The 15,290-nt window shown below is 41.2% G+C and overlaps 1 protein-coding gene across 1 annotated transcript in view; it reads left to right on the top strand.

The window, feature by feature from the left end:
* The window catches only part of mi (cyclin E-interacting protein minus), a 348,571-nt gene that overhangs the window by 59,190 nt on the left and 274,091 nt on the right, over positions 1–15,290 (top strand). The window lies entirely within an intron of this gene.

Genomic DNA, 15,290 nt, shown 5'->3' with positions numbered 1-15,290 from the left:
ACACATGCCTTACATCCTTTATGAAAACTTTTCACTGCTTCTAATGACTTACCTCCCACACTATATACTCTTAATACCTTCCACAAAGCATCTCTGTCATCTCTGTCATATGCCTTCTCCAGATCTGTAAATGCCACATACAAATCCGTTTTTCTTTTCTAAGTATTTCTCACATACATTCTTCAAAGCACACACCTGATCCACACATACTGTACCACTTTTGAAACCACACTGCTCTTCCCTAATCTGATGCTCTGTACATGTTTTTACCCTCTCAATCAATAGCCTCCCATATAATTTCCCAGGAATACTTAAGAAACTTATACCTCTGTAATTTGAACACTCATTTTTATCCCCCATGTGCCTTTGTGCAATGGCTGATGCGGGAAACAACAACCAAGTATGATGAATTATTTATTTTTTATTATACTTGATCGCCATTTCCTGCATCAGCAAGGTAGCGCCAGGAAACAGACGAAGAGTGGCCCACCAACACATATACTCATATATATGTATACATAAATGCCCCTACTTACATATACATGTATACACATGTACATATTCATACTTGCTTGCCTTCGTCCATTCCTGGTGCTACCCTGCCCCATAGGAAACAGCATTACTAACCTCTGCTTCAGCGAGGTAGTGCCAGGAAAACAGACAAAAAGGCCACGCATGTTCACAGTCAGTCTCTAGCTGTTATGTGTAATGCACCGAAACCGCAGCTCCCTATCCACATCCAGGCCCTATAGACCTTTCCATGGTTTACCCCAGATGTATAATTTTTTTTTCTATGATACTTAACTGCCATCTCCCGTGTTTGCGAGGTAGCACAAGGAAACAGACGAGGAATGACCCTACCCACCCACATACACATGTATACACATAATTGCCCTCACATGCACATATACTGTACATTTGAACATATACATACATATACATACACAGACATATACATATATACACATGTACATATCCATACTTGCTGCCTTCATCCACTACCATCACCACCACGCCACACACAAAATAGTATGCCCCCTCCCCTCCAGTGAGGCAGTGCCAGGAACAGACAAAAAGGCCACTTTCGTTCACACTCAGTCTCTAGCCGTCATATGTAATGCACTGAGACTGGAGCTCCCTTTCCACATCCAGGCCCCACAGACCTTTCCCTGGTTTACCCCAGACACTTCATATGCCCTGGTTCAATCCATTGACAGTATGTCGACCCCAGTATACCACATCATTCCTGTTCACTATATTTCTTGCATGCCTTTCTCCCTCCTGTATGTTCAGGTCCCAGTCACTCAAAATCGTATTCACTCCATCCTTCTACCTCCAATTTGGTCTCCCACTTCTCCTTCCTCCGTCCATCTCTGACACATATATCCTCTTTGTCAATCTTTCCTCTCTCATTCTCTCCATGTGTCCAAACCACTTCAACACACTCTCATCTACTTTCTCAACCACACTCTTTTTATTACCACACATCTCTCTTACCCTTTCATTACTTACTCAATGAAACCAACTCACACCACATATTATCCTCAAACAGTTCATTTCCAACACATCCACCCTCCTTCACACAACCCTCTTTATAGCCCATGCCTCACAACCATATAACATTGTTGGAACCACTATTCCTTTTAACATACCCATTTTTGCTCTCCGAGATAACATTCTTGCCCTCCACACATTCTTTAAAGCTCCCAAAACCTTCACTCCCTCCTTGACCCTGTGACTCAATTCAGCTTCCATGGTTCCATCCACTGCTAAGTTCATTGCCACATATCTAAAACACCTCACTTCTCCAGTTTTTTCCATTCAAACTTACCTCCCAATTAACTTGTCCCTGAACCCTACTGAACCTAATAACCTTGCTCTTATTCACATTTACTCTCTACTTTCTTCTTTTACCAACTTCTGCAGTTTCTCACCCGAATCAGACACCTGCGCTGTATCATCAGCGAACAACAAGTGACTCACTTTTTATGCCCTCTCATCCACAACAGACTACATACTTGCCCCTCTCTCCAAAACTCTTGCATTCACCTCCATAAGCACCCCATCCATAAACAAATTAAACAACCATAGAGACATCATGCACCCCTGCCGCAAACCGACATTTACTGGGAACCAATGACATTTTTCTCTAAGTTCCTACTTGTACACATTTTTACATCCTCAATACAAACTTTTCACTGCCTCTAGCAACTTACTTCCCACACCATATACTCTTAATACCTTCCACAAAGCATCTCTGTCAACCCTATCATATGCCTTCTCCAGATCCATAAATGCTGCATACAAATCCATCTGTTTTTCCAAGTATTTGTCACATACATTCTTCAAAGCAAACACCTTATCCACACATCCTCTACCACTTCTGAAACTACACTGCTCTTCCCCAATCTGATGCCTTCTCCCACTCAATCAGAACCCTCCCATATGATTTCCCAGGAATATTCAAGGAACTTATACTTTTGTAATTTGAACACTCACCTTTATCCCCTTTGTCTTCGTACAGTGGCACTATGCATGCTTTCCACCAGTCTTCAGGCACTTCCCCATGATCCATACATACATTGAATATCCTTACCAACCAATCAACATCACTGTCACCCCCTTTTTTCTATAAATTCCACTGCAGTACTGTCCAAACCAACCACTTTGCTGGCTTTCATCTTCCGCAAAGCTTTCACTACCTCTTCTGTGTTCACCAAGCCATTCTCCCTGACCCTCTCACTTCGCACACCACCCCGACCAAACCACCCTATATCTGCCACTCTATCATCAAACATTCAACAAACCCTCAAAATACTCACTTCATCTCATCACTTCATCACTACTTGTTATTACCTTCCCAACTGCCCCCTTCACTGATGTTCCCATTTGTTCTCTTGTCTTTCGCACTTTATTTACCTCCTTCCAGAACGTCATTATGTTCTCCCTAAAATTTAATGATACTCTCTCACCCCACCTCTCATTTGCCTTCTTTTTCACCTCTTGCACCTTTCTCTTAACCTCCTGCTGCTTTCTTTTATACCTTTCCCAGTCATTTGCACTACTTCCCTGCAAAAATCATCCAAACGCCTCTATTTTCTCTTTCACTAACAATCTTACTTCTTCATCCCACCATTCACTACATTTTTTAATCTGCCCTCCTCCCACCTTTTGCACAAGCCATCACTGCTTCCCTAAATACATCCCATTCCTCCCCCACTTCCCTTACGTCACTTGCTCTTGCCTTTTTCCATTCGTCATTCAATCTCTCCTTGTATTTCCTCACACAAGTTTCCTTTCCAAGCTCACTTACTCTCACCACTCTGTTCTCCCCAATGTTCTCTCTTCTTTTCTGAAAACCTCTACAAATTTTCACTTTCACTTCCACAAGACAGTGATCAGACATCACTTCAGCTGCCCCTTTCAGCACATTAACATCCAAAAGTCTCTCTTTCATACGCTTATAAATTAACACATAATCCAGTAATGCCCTCTGGCCATCTCTCCTACTCACATATGTATACTTATGTATTATTATTTTATTATTATACTTTGTCGCTGTCTCCCGCGTTTGCGAGGTAGCGCAAGGAAACAGACGAAAGAAATGGCCCAACCCCCCCCCATACACATGTATATACATACGTCCACACACGCAAATATACATACCTACACAGCTTTCCATGGTTTACCCCAGACGCTTCACATGCCTTGATTCAATCCACTGACAGCACGTCAACCCCGGTATACCACATCGCTCCAATTCACTCTATTCCTTGCCCTCCTTTCACCTTCCTGCATGTTCAGGCCCCGATCACACAAAATCTTTTTCACTCCATCTTTCCACCTCCAATTTGGTCTCCCTCTTCTCCTTGTTCCCTCCACCTCCAACACATATATCCTCTTGGTCAATCTTTCCTCACTCATCCTCTCCATGTGCCCAAACCACTTCAAAACACCCTCTTCTGCTCTCTCAACAACGCTCTTTTTATTTCCACACATCTCTCTTACCCTTACGTTACTCACTCGATCAAACCACCTCACACCACACATTGTCCTCAAACATCTCATTTCCAGCACATCCATCCTCCTGCGCACAACTCTATCCATAGCCCACGCCTCGCAACCATACAACATTGTTGGAACCACTATTCCTTCAAACATACCCATTTTTGCTTTCCGAGATAATGTTCTCGACTTCCACACATTCTTCAAGGCCCCCAGGATTTTCGCCCCCTCCCCACCCTATGATCCACTTCCGCTTCCATGGTTCCATCCGCTGCCAGATCCACTCCCAGATATCTAAAACACTTCACTTCCTCCAGTTTTTCTCCATTCAAACTCACCTCCCAATTGACTTGACCCTCAGCCCTACTGTACCTAATAACCTTGCTCTTATTCACATTTACTCTTAACTTTCTTCTTCCACACACTTTACCAAACTCAGTCACCAGCTTCTGCAGTTTCTCACATGAATCAGCCACCAGCGCTGTATCATCAGCGAACAACAACTGACTCACTTCCCAAGCTCTCTCATCCCCAACAGACTTCATACTTGCCCCTCTTTCCAAAACTCTTGCATTTACCTCCCTAACAACCCCATCCATAAACAAATTAAACAACCATGGAGACATCACACACCCCTGCCGCAAACCTACATTCACTGAGAACCAATCACTTTCCTCTCTTCCTACATGTACACATGCCTTACATCCTCGATAAAAACTTTTCACTGCTTCTAACAACTTTCCTCCCACACCATATATTCTTAATACCTTCCACAGAGCATCTCTATCAACTCTATCATATGCCTACTCCAGATCCATAAATGCTACATACAAATCCATTTGCTTTTCTAAGTATTTCTCACATACATTCTTCAAAGCAAACACCTGATCCACACATCCTCTACCACTTCTGAAACCACACTGCTCTTCCCCAATCTGATGCTCTGTACATGCCTTCACCCTCTCAATCAATACCCTCCCATATAATTTACCAGGAATACTCAACAAACTTATACCTCTGTAATTTGAGCACTCACTCTTATCCCCTTTGCCTTTGTACAATGGCACTATGCACGCATTCCGCCAATCCTCAGGCACCTCACCGTGAGTCATACATATATTAAATAACCTTACCAACCAGTCAACAATACAGTCACCCCCTTTTTTAATAAATTCCACTGCAATACCATCCAAACCTGCTGCCTTGCCGGCTTTCATCTTCCGCAAAGCTTTCACTACCTCTTCTCTGTTTACCAAATCATTTTCCCTAACCCTCTCACTTTGCACACCACCTCGACCAAAACACCCTATATCTGCCACTCTATCATCAAACACATTCAACAAACCTTCAAAATACTCACTCCATCTCCTTCTCACATCACCACTACTTGTTATCACCTCCCCATTTGTGCCCTTCACTGAAGTTCCCATTTGCTCCCTTGTCTTACGCACTTTATTTACCTCCTTCCAGAACATCTTTTTATTCTCCCTAAAATTTAATGATACTCTCTCACCCCAACTCTCATTTGCCCTTTTTTTCACCTCTTGCACCTTTCTCTTGACCTCCTGTCTCTTTCTTTTATACACCTCCCACTCAATTGCATTTTTTCCCTGCAAAAATCGTCCAAATGCCTCTCTCTTCTCTTTCACTAATACTCTTACTTCTTCTTCCCACCACTCACTGCCCTTTCTAATCAACCCACCTCCCACTCTTCTCATGCCACAAGCATCTTTTGCGCAATCCATCACTGATTCCCTAAATACATCCCATTCCTCCCCCACTCCCCTTACTTCCATTGTTCTCACCTTTTTCCATTCTGTACTCAGTCTCTCCTGGTACTTCCTCACACAGGTCTCCTTCCCAAGCTCACTTACTCTCACCACCCTCTTCACCCCAACACTCACTCTTCTTTTCTGAAAACCCATACAAATCTTCACCTTAGCCTCCACAAGATAATGATCAGACATCCCTCCAGTTGCACCTCTCAGCACATTAACATCCAAAAGTCTCTCTTTCGCACGCCTGTCAATTAACACGTAATCCAATAAGGCTCTCTGGCCATCTCTCCTACTTACATAAGTATACTTATGTATATCTCGCTTTTTAAACCAGGTATTCCCAATCATCAGTCCTTTTTCAGCACATAAATCTACAAGCTCTTCACCATTTCCATTTACAACACTGAACACCCCATGTATACCAATTATTCCCTCAACTGCCACATTACTCACCTTTGCATTCAAATCACCCATCACTATAACCCGGTCTCGTGCATCAAAACCACTAACACACTCATTCAGCTGCTCCCAAAACACTTGCCTCTCATGATCTTTCTTCTCATGCCCAGGTGCATATGCACCAATAATCACCCACCTCTCTCCATCAACTTTCAGTTTTACCCATATTAATCGAGAATTTACTTTCTTACACTCTATCACATACTCCCACAACTCCTGTTTCAGGAGTATTGCTACTCCTTCCCTTGCTCTTGTCCTCTCACTAACCCCTGACTTTACTCCCCAGACATTCCCAAACCACTCTTCCCCTTTACCCTTGAGCTTCGTTTCACTCAGAGCCAAAACATCCAGGTTCCTTTCCTCAAACATACTACCTATCTCTCCTTTTTTCACATCTTGGTTACATCCACACACATTTAGGCACCCCAGTCTGAGCCTTCGAGGAGGATGAGCACTCCCCGCGTGACTCCTTCTTCTGTTTCCCATTTTAGAAAGTTAATACAAGGAGGGGAGGATTTCTGGCCCCCTGCTCCCGTCCCCTCTAGTCGCTTTTTACGACACGCGAGGAATACGTGGGAAGTATTCTTTCACCCCTATCCCCAGGGGGGCCTGAACATGCAGGAGGGTGAAAGGAGGGCAAGGAATAGAGTGAATTGGAGCGATGTGGTATACAGGGGTTGACGTGCTGTCAGTGGAGTGAATCAAGGCATGTGAAGCGTCTGGGGTAAACCATGGAAAGCTGTGTAGGTATGTATATTTGCGTGTGTGGACGTGTGTATGTACATGTGTATGGGGGGGAGGGGTTGGGCCATTTCTTTCGTCTGTTTCCTTGCGCTACCTCGCAAACGCGGGAGACAGCGACAAAGTATAAAAAAAAAAAAAAAAAAAATACATATACACATACACACACATACACATACATACGCACATATACACACACACACACATACATATATATACATATGAAAAATGTAAGAAACAATTTAGAAAACTGAAACTTCTAGCTTCTAGCTAGAACAGGACCGTCATCTTATTCTGATTACAATCTGTATAACCGAAGCTACCATACACAAATTTTGGAGAGGAATGGTTGGACAAGGTTTCCAAGTGCATATCTAGCAAGAAGGTTGGTCTGGTAGCTTCTAACCGGACACTGCTTTATGATGGAATATCAGGCAGTTGCTAATAAACAAGTCAAATCTGGAATGTGCACACCATGTCCAACAGACCTCCCCTGTTTAAGGCAAGTCACAGTTTTTCAAGGGCATCAGTCCATCACTAATAATATAATTGAAAACATATAAGTTCATGTTACTGCATCTCCAAAAGCTCCTGTACTGCCATCATCCTTCCTCCTTCCCCCCAAAATTTTCTTTATGTATCTTTATATAAAATGATTAGTGTTTAAACAAATATCTGGATATCTAAACATAATTCTTTTTTTTTTTTTTTGAGAATGAATATCAATCACCTCACTATCACTATACTATGGCCATTATGCATTATGATGTCTGTATCTATTTCATTTGTAAACCATAAACATAATGATGTTTCATACGGATTAATTGTTGCTAACTATCAACAGGTATTTTGATACCAAAATATGATAACAGCTTTAGAAATAACAATGATATATAGAAAAACAGACACAATTGAAAATGTGAAGGAAATAGTGAAATTGGAGAAAAATGTAGCTTGGACATTGAAGCTTATTGATACAGTGGTTAAATTGATGAGAACTGCTATTGACGTTTGTGTAAATAAATTATACATTTCCTTTTTTCCATAGCCAGAGGTTGAACCATTATTTGACATTCATTTTTTTCATTCATTTCAAGCTAGAAGTTTCAGTTTTCTAAATTGTTTCTTACATTTCTCATATGTATATATATGTATGTGTGTGTGTGTGTATATGTGAGTATGTATGTGTATGTGTGTGTATGTGTATATGTATATATATATGTATATTATCCCTGGGGATAGGGGTGAAAGAATACTTCCCACGTATTCCTCGCGTGTCGTAGAAAGCGACTAGAGGGGACGGGAGCGGGGGGCCAGAAATCCTCCCCTCCTTGTATTAACTTTCTAAAATGGGAAACAGAAGAAGGAGTCACGCGGGGAGTGCTTATTCTCCTCGAAGGCTCAGAGTGGGGTGCCTAAATGTGTGTGGATGTAACCAAGATGTGAAAAAAGGAGAGATAGGTAGTATGTTTGAGGAAAGGAACCTGGATGTTTTGGCTCTGAGTGAAACGAAGCTCAAGGGTAAAGGGGAAGAGTGGTTTGGGGATGTCTGGGGAGTAAAGTCAGGGGTTAGTGAGAGGACAAGAGCAAGGGAAGGAGTAGCAATACTCCTGAAACAGGAGTTGTGGGAGTATGTGATAGAGTGTAAGAAAGTAAATTCTCGATTAATATGGGTAAAACTGAAAGTTGATGGAGAGAGGTGGGTGATTATTGGTGCATATGCACCTGGGCATGAGAAGAAAGATCAAGAGAGGCAAGTGTTTTGGGAGCAGCTGAATGAGTGTGTTAGTGGTTTTGATGCACGAGACCGGGTCATAGTGATGGGTGATTTGAATGCAAAGGTGAGTAATGTGGCAGTTGAGGGAATAATTGGTATACATGGGGTGTTCAGTGTTGTAAATGGAAATGGTGAAGAGCTTGTAGATTTATGTGCTGAAAAAGGACTGATGATTGGGAATACCTGGTTTAAAAAGCGAGATATACATAAGTATACTTATGTAAGTAGGAGAGATGGCCAGAGAGCGTTATTGGATTACGTGTTAATTGACAGGCGTGCGAAAGAGAGACTTTTGGATGTTAATGTGCTGAGAGGTGCAACTGGAGGGATGTCTGATCATTATCTTGTGGAGGCTAAGGTGAAGATTTGTATGGGTTTTCAGAAAAGAAGAGTGAATGTTGGGGTGAAGAGGGTGGTGAGAGTAAGTGAGCTTGAGAAGGAGACCTGTGTGAGGAAGTACCAGGAGAGACTGAGTACAGAATGGAAAAAGGTGAGAACAATGGAAGTAAGGGGAGTGGGGGAGGAATGGGATGTATTTAGGGAATCAGTGATGGATTGCGCAAAAGATGCTTGTGGCATGAGAAGAGTGGGAGGTGGGTTGATTAGAAAAGGTAGTGAGTGGTGGGATGAAGAAGTAAGAGTATTAGTGAAAGAGAAGAGAGAGGCATTTGGACGATTTTTGCAGGGAAAAAATGCAATTGAGTGGGAGATGTATAAAAGAAAGAGACAGGAGGTCAAGAGAAAGGTGCAAGAGGTGAAAAAAAGGGCAAATGAGAGTTGGGGTGAGAGAGTATCATTAAATTTTAGGGAGAATAAAAAGATGTTCTGGAAGGAGGTAAATAAAGTGCGTAAGACAAGGGAGCAAATGGGAACTTCGGTGAAGGGCGTAAGTGGGGAGGTGATAACAAGTAGTGGTGATGTGAGAAGGAGATGGAGTGAGTATTTTGAAGGTTTGTTGAATGTGTTTGATGATAGAGTGGCAGATATAGGGTGTTTTGGTCGAGGTGGTGTGCAAAGTGAGAGGGTTAGGGAAAATGATTTGGTAAACAGAGAAGAGGTAGTGAAAGCTTTGCGGAAGATGAAAGCCGGCAAGGCAGCGGGTTTGGATGGTATTGCAGTGGAATTTATTAAAAAAGGGGGTGACTGTATTGTTGACTGGTTGGTAAGGTTATTTGATGTATGTATGACTCATGGTGAGGTGCCTGAGGATTGGCGGAATGCGTGCATAGTGCCATTGTACAAAGGCAAAGGGGATAAGAGTGAGTGCTCAAATTACAGAGGTATAAGTTTGTTGAGTATTCCTGGTAAATTATATGGGAGGGTATTGATTGAGAGGGTGAAGGCATGTAGAGAGCATCAGATTGGGGAAGAGCAGTGTGGTTTCAGAAGTGGTAGAGGATGTGTGGATCAGGTGTTTGCTTTGAAGAATGTATGTGAGAAATACTTAGAAAAGCAAATGGATTTGTATGTAGCATTTATGGATCTGGAGAAGGCATATGATAGAGTTGATAGAGATGCTCTGTGGAAGGTATTAAGAATATATGGTGTGGGAGGAAAGTTGTTAGAAGCAGTGAAAAGTTTTTATCGAGGATGTAAGGCATGTGTACGTGTAGGAAGAGAGGAAAGTGATTGGTTCTCAGTGAATGTAGGTTTGCGGCAGGGGTGTGTGATGTCTCCATGGTTGTTTAATTTGTTTATGGATGGGGTTGTTAGGGAGGTAAATGCAAGAGTTTTGGAAAGAGGGGCAAGTATGAAGTCTGTTGGGGATGAGAGAGCTTGGGAAGTGAGTCAGTTGTTGTTCGCTGATGATACAGCGCTGGTGGCTGATTCATGTGAGAAACTGCAGAAGCTGGTGACTGAGTTTGGAAAAGTGTGTGGAAGAAGAAAGTTGAGAGTAAATGTGAATAAGAGCAAGGTTATTAGGTACAGTAGGGCTGAGGGTCAAGTCAATTGGGAGGTGAGTTTGAATGGAGAAAAACTGGAGGAAGTGAAGTGTTTTAGATATCTAGGAGTGGATCTGGCAGCGGATGGAACCATGGAAGCGGAAGTGGATCATAGGGTGGGGGAGGGGGCGAAAATTCTGGGGGCCTTGAAGAATGTGTGGAAGTCGAGAACATTATCTCGGAAAGCAAAAATGGGTATGTTTGAAGGAATAGTGGTTCCAACAATGTTGTATGGTTGCGAGGCGTGGGCTATGGATAGAGTTGTGCGCAGGAGGATGGATGTGCTGGAAATGAGATGTTTGAGGACAATGTGTGGTGTGAGGTGGTTTGATCGAGTGAGTAACGTAAGGGTAAGAGAGATGTGTGGAAATAAAAAGAGCGTTGTTGAGAGAGCAGAAGAGGGTGTTTTGAAGTGGTTTGGGCACATGGAGAGGATGAGTGAGGAAAGATTGACCAAGAGGATATATGTGTCGGAGGTGGAGGGAACAAGGAGAAGAGGGAGACCAAATTGGAGGTGGAAAGATGGAGTGAAAAAGATTTTGTGTGATCGGGGCCTGAACATGCAGGAAGGTGAAAGGAGGGCAAGGAATAGAGTGAATTGGAGCGATGTGGTATACCGGGGTTGACGTGCTGTCAGTGGATTGAATCAAGGCATGTGAAGCGTCTGGGGTAAACCATGGAAAGCTGTGTAGGTATGTATATTTGCGTGTGTGGACGTATGTATATACATGTGTATGGGGGTGGGTTGGGCCATTTCTTTCGTCTGTTTCCTTGCGCTACCTCGCAAACGCGGGAGACAGCGACAAAGTATAATAAAAAAAAAAATAATATAGAAAAACTATGATTTTTGGATAACATTTTGTATATGACAATTCCCTTTTAATCCCTTCATAGACACAAGAGAGGGAGCATTTTTTAAATCACAATCAACTGCACAATGCAATGATATGTATAAAACATTTCCTATAGCCTTACATAACTCATTTTGAGTATATCATCAGTATGATATTGCTCATACTTAATATTCGTACTTTGTTGCAAGTTGTGATTCAACATTTAGTATTAGGCAGGGTTTAGACTACTGAACTTTTTGTTTGAACAGGGATCTGTAGAACAAGACTGACATTCCTATTTAATCTTAGTTTGCATCGAATGTAGATTTAAAACAATGGCATTATACTTCAGTAATTCAAATCATGGCTTGAATAAGATTATGGAAGATGTCCATAATCTTGAGAAACATTATCAGGATTTAAGTTCATGCTTTTTTCTAATTTGAGAACAATTCTTGAACATATTTGATTGCACAGTGATACTGTCAGTTGTGTTTACTAAGGGGAAATAAGCTCTTCATTCACCAGATATCTAACATTTTCAAGTTTTTATACAAGTACAGTCATGAGATTATTATCTTTAGTGTAACGAACTACTTAAACTTTTAACAGACAGATTTTTGGTGTGAATGTTCTGTAATTGGATATCAAGGGAGAATGGTAGAGATTATTAAAGTGAACATGTAAATATGACTATAAATGATCAGTGGCTTATTTATAAGTTACTATTCTTTTATTGACTCAAGTTTTTAGTTATTTTTCTACAATGTGTAGCTAGTCTTATGTGTTTGATCTTTTTACTGTGGAATTTTTAGTGATTACTCATACCGCACTTGATCTTTGTCCTGGAATTTTTGATGACTGTTAATACCACACTTTAAATTTGTCAGAATATGTTTTAGAATCATAATTCTAAAGCATATCATATGTTTGTTTTGTGTTGGGAATGTTGAAAATATCATTAAACATTTAGTGGCCTAAGGTTCCAGATATGATGGTATACTTATGTATATCTCTCTTTTTAAACCAGGTATTCCCAATCACCAGTCCTCTTTCAGTACACAAATCCACAAGCTCTTCACCATTTTCATTTACAACACTGAACACCCCATGTGCACCAATTACTTACCTTTGCATTCAAATCACCCATCACTATAACCCAGTCTTGTGCATCAAAGCTGCTAACACACTCACTCAGCTGCTCCCAAAACACTTGCCTCATGATCTTTTTTCTCATGACCAGTTGCATAGGCACCTAGTCATGAGAATGATATATAACATAATATTTTCTTATAAAAGATCACAATGGAGCATGTAATCTAATCCATAGGGAAGTGAAACACAATAAGTTTCTTAGTGCACTTTCATGTAATGATCACATCATCAGGTGAGATACAAGAAAGAGGAGTGTAACAGTCAGTTGATATACATGGAATGCCATTTTGCAAACAATCACTACCCAAGTGGAGGTTGGGTGCATTCAAGTCTTGCAACATTTGTATCATAAGATTTATTATGTGGACAAGAAATGGAAGTTTACAAAATTTACCAACAATAAAGCTATCCAATTTGTGTAGACCTTTAGCAATATTGATTTTACAATTCTTTTTCATGTTTGATAGTAGAAGATTCTTTGATATTTCTCGTGGTACAGGAGTTAAGAGTTGGTAACTGAGATGGCATTCTCAAGCCAGTACTATGATCATAATTTTTAACATGATTAAAAAAGAACCAGATGCCATGATTGCCTTTAGTATGGGAATGACTGTTTGATTATAAATAATCAAGTACCCTTCATCTCACATCCATGAACAACAGGGTCTAGACCAGTCAAATCCCATTAGGCTCACATTACCAGTAGCTAGCATTTTACAGAACTTTACTATCTAAAGCAGAGGTATATGATCACAGATATGCCACATATGAATGGGTACTTTCATAGAACAGTAAGGACTGGAACAGTAAGGACTTTACATGGTAGTTGGGAATACTAACCACTCAGCTGTAATCCCGCCAAATAGGGAAATGTCTATTTGATTACAAGTAATTGAATAACCTTCATCTCACATCCATGAGCAATGGAGTCTAGTCTAGCAGTAGCTAGCATTTTACAGAACCTTCTTGTCAATTGCAGAGGTATATGGACATGAATATACTGCATGTGAATGTGCACTTTCACTGAGCATAGAATGCCCTCCAACAGCAAGGGCTTGAACCAGGGACTTTAACGTAGTAGTTGGGAACGCTAACTACTTGGCTCTGATTGCCCCTAATAGGAAAATGTCTTTGATTACTAGTAATCGAGTAACCTTTGTCTTGCATTCATGAACATGGGGTCTAGACCTGTCAAGTCCTGTCAGGCTCACATTACCAGTCGCTAGCATTTTACAGAACCTTACTGTCAAAGTTGAGGTATATGAACATGAATAGCGTGCATATGAATGCGCATTTTCATAGAACACACAGTACCCTCCAACAGGAAGGATTCGAACCAGGGACCTTTGCGTGATAGTTGGGAACGCTAACTGCTCGGTTATGATTGCCCCTGACAGGGGAATGACTATTTGATTACAAGTAATCAAATACCCTTCATCTCACATCCATGAGTAGCTGGGTCTAGACTGGTCACATCCCATCAGGCTCACATTACCAGTAGCTAGCATTTTACAGAACCATACCGTCAAACTCAGAGGTATATGAACACAGTCTACTGCATATGAACGGGCACTTTCATAGAACACATAATGCCTTCTGACAGCAAGGACTCGAACCTGGGACCTTTGTGTGGTAGTTAGGAATGCAAACCACTCAGCTGTGATCACCCCAAATAGGGAAATGTCGATTTGATTACAAGTAATCAAATATCTTTCATCTTACATCCATGAGCAACGGGGTCTAGACCAGTCAGATCCCATGAGGCTCACATTACCAGTAGCTAGCATTTTACAGAACCTTACTGTCAAAGGAGGAGGTATATGAACATGAATATACAGCATATGAATGCACACTTTCATAGAACACATATTGCTCTCCAATAGCAAGGATTCAAATTTGGGACCTATTCATGGTAGTCAAGAACCTAGCTGCTCAGCTGTGATCATCCCAAATAGGCTCACATTACTAGTAGCTAGCATTTTACAGAAACTTACCTGTTAAATGCAGAGGTATATGTTTGTTTTTATTAGGTGTTGGGCCAATTTTTGTCTTAGGAAATCTAGCTGCTGCTGCTTGGTCTATAGTTATGGGATTTGAGACCATACGACCATTGCAGAAGATAAGCTAATTCAAAGTGGGTTTTACAATATTGTGCCTTACTTATATAATATTGTATGGCTTCGTACATTGAATGTTAAAAACGACAAGTAGGTTTGGAACTGTTAATATGGCTGTATTTCTTCATTTGCATTTTTATTATTTTCCACTATTTTTCTGATACATGTTCCCAGTTTTCCATATTAATAAGTAAGTGCTTGTAGCACATCAAGAAATGGCAGTCATATGCTTACATCCACTCTCTCACTGCCATGTATGATATGCCAAATTTAGAGCCCCATATCCCCATGTGGTAATAAAAAGAGTGTGGTTGTGAGAGCAGAGGAGGGTGTTTTGAAATGGTTTGGTCACATGGAGAGAATGAGTGAGGAAAGATTGACCAAGAGGATATATGTGTCAGAGGTGGAGGGAATGAGAAGTGGGAGACCAAATTGGAGGTGGAAAGATGGAGTGAAAAAGATTTTGAGTGATTGGGGCCTGA

Source organism: Panulirus ornatus, chromosome 21, assembly GCF_036320965.1.
Source record: "Panulirus ornatus isolate Po-2019 chromosome 21, ASM3632096v1, whole genome shotgun sequence".
NCBI classification, from domain to species: Eukaryota; Metazoa; Arthropoda; class Malacostraca; order Decapoda; family Palinuridae; genus Panulirus; species Panulirus ornatus.
Note: the sequence above shows the minus strand (reverse complement) of the source record. Positions and strands in the feature narration are given on the sequence as shown.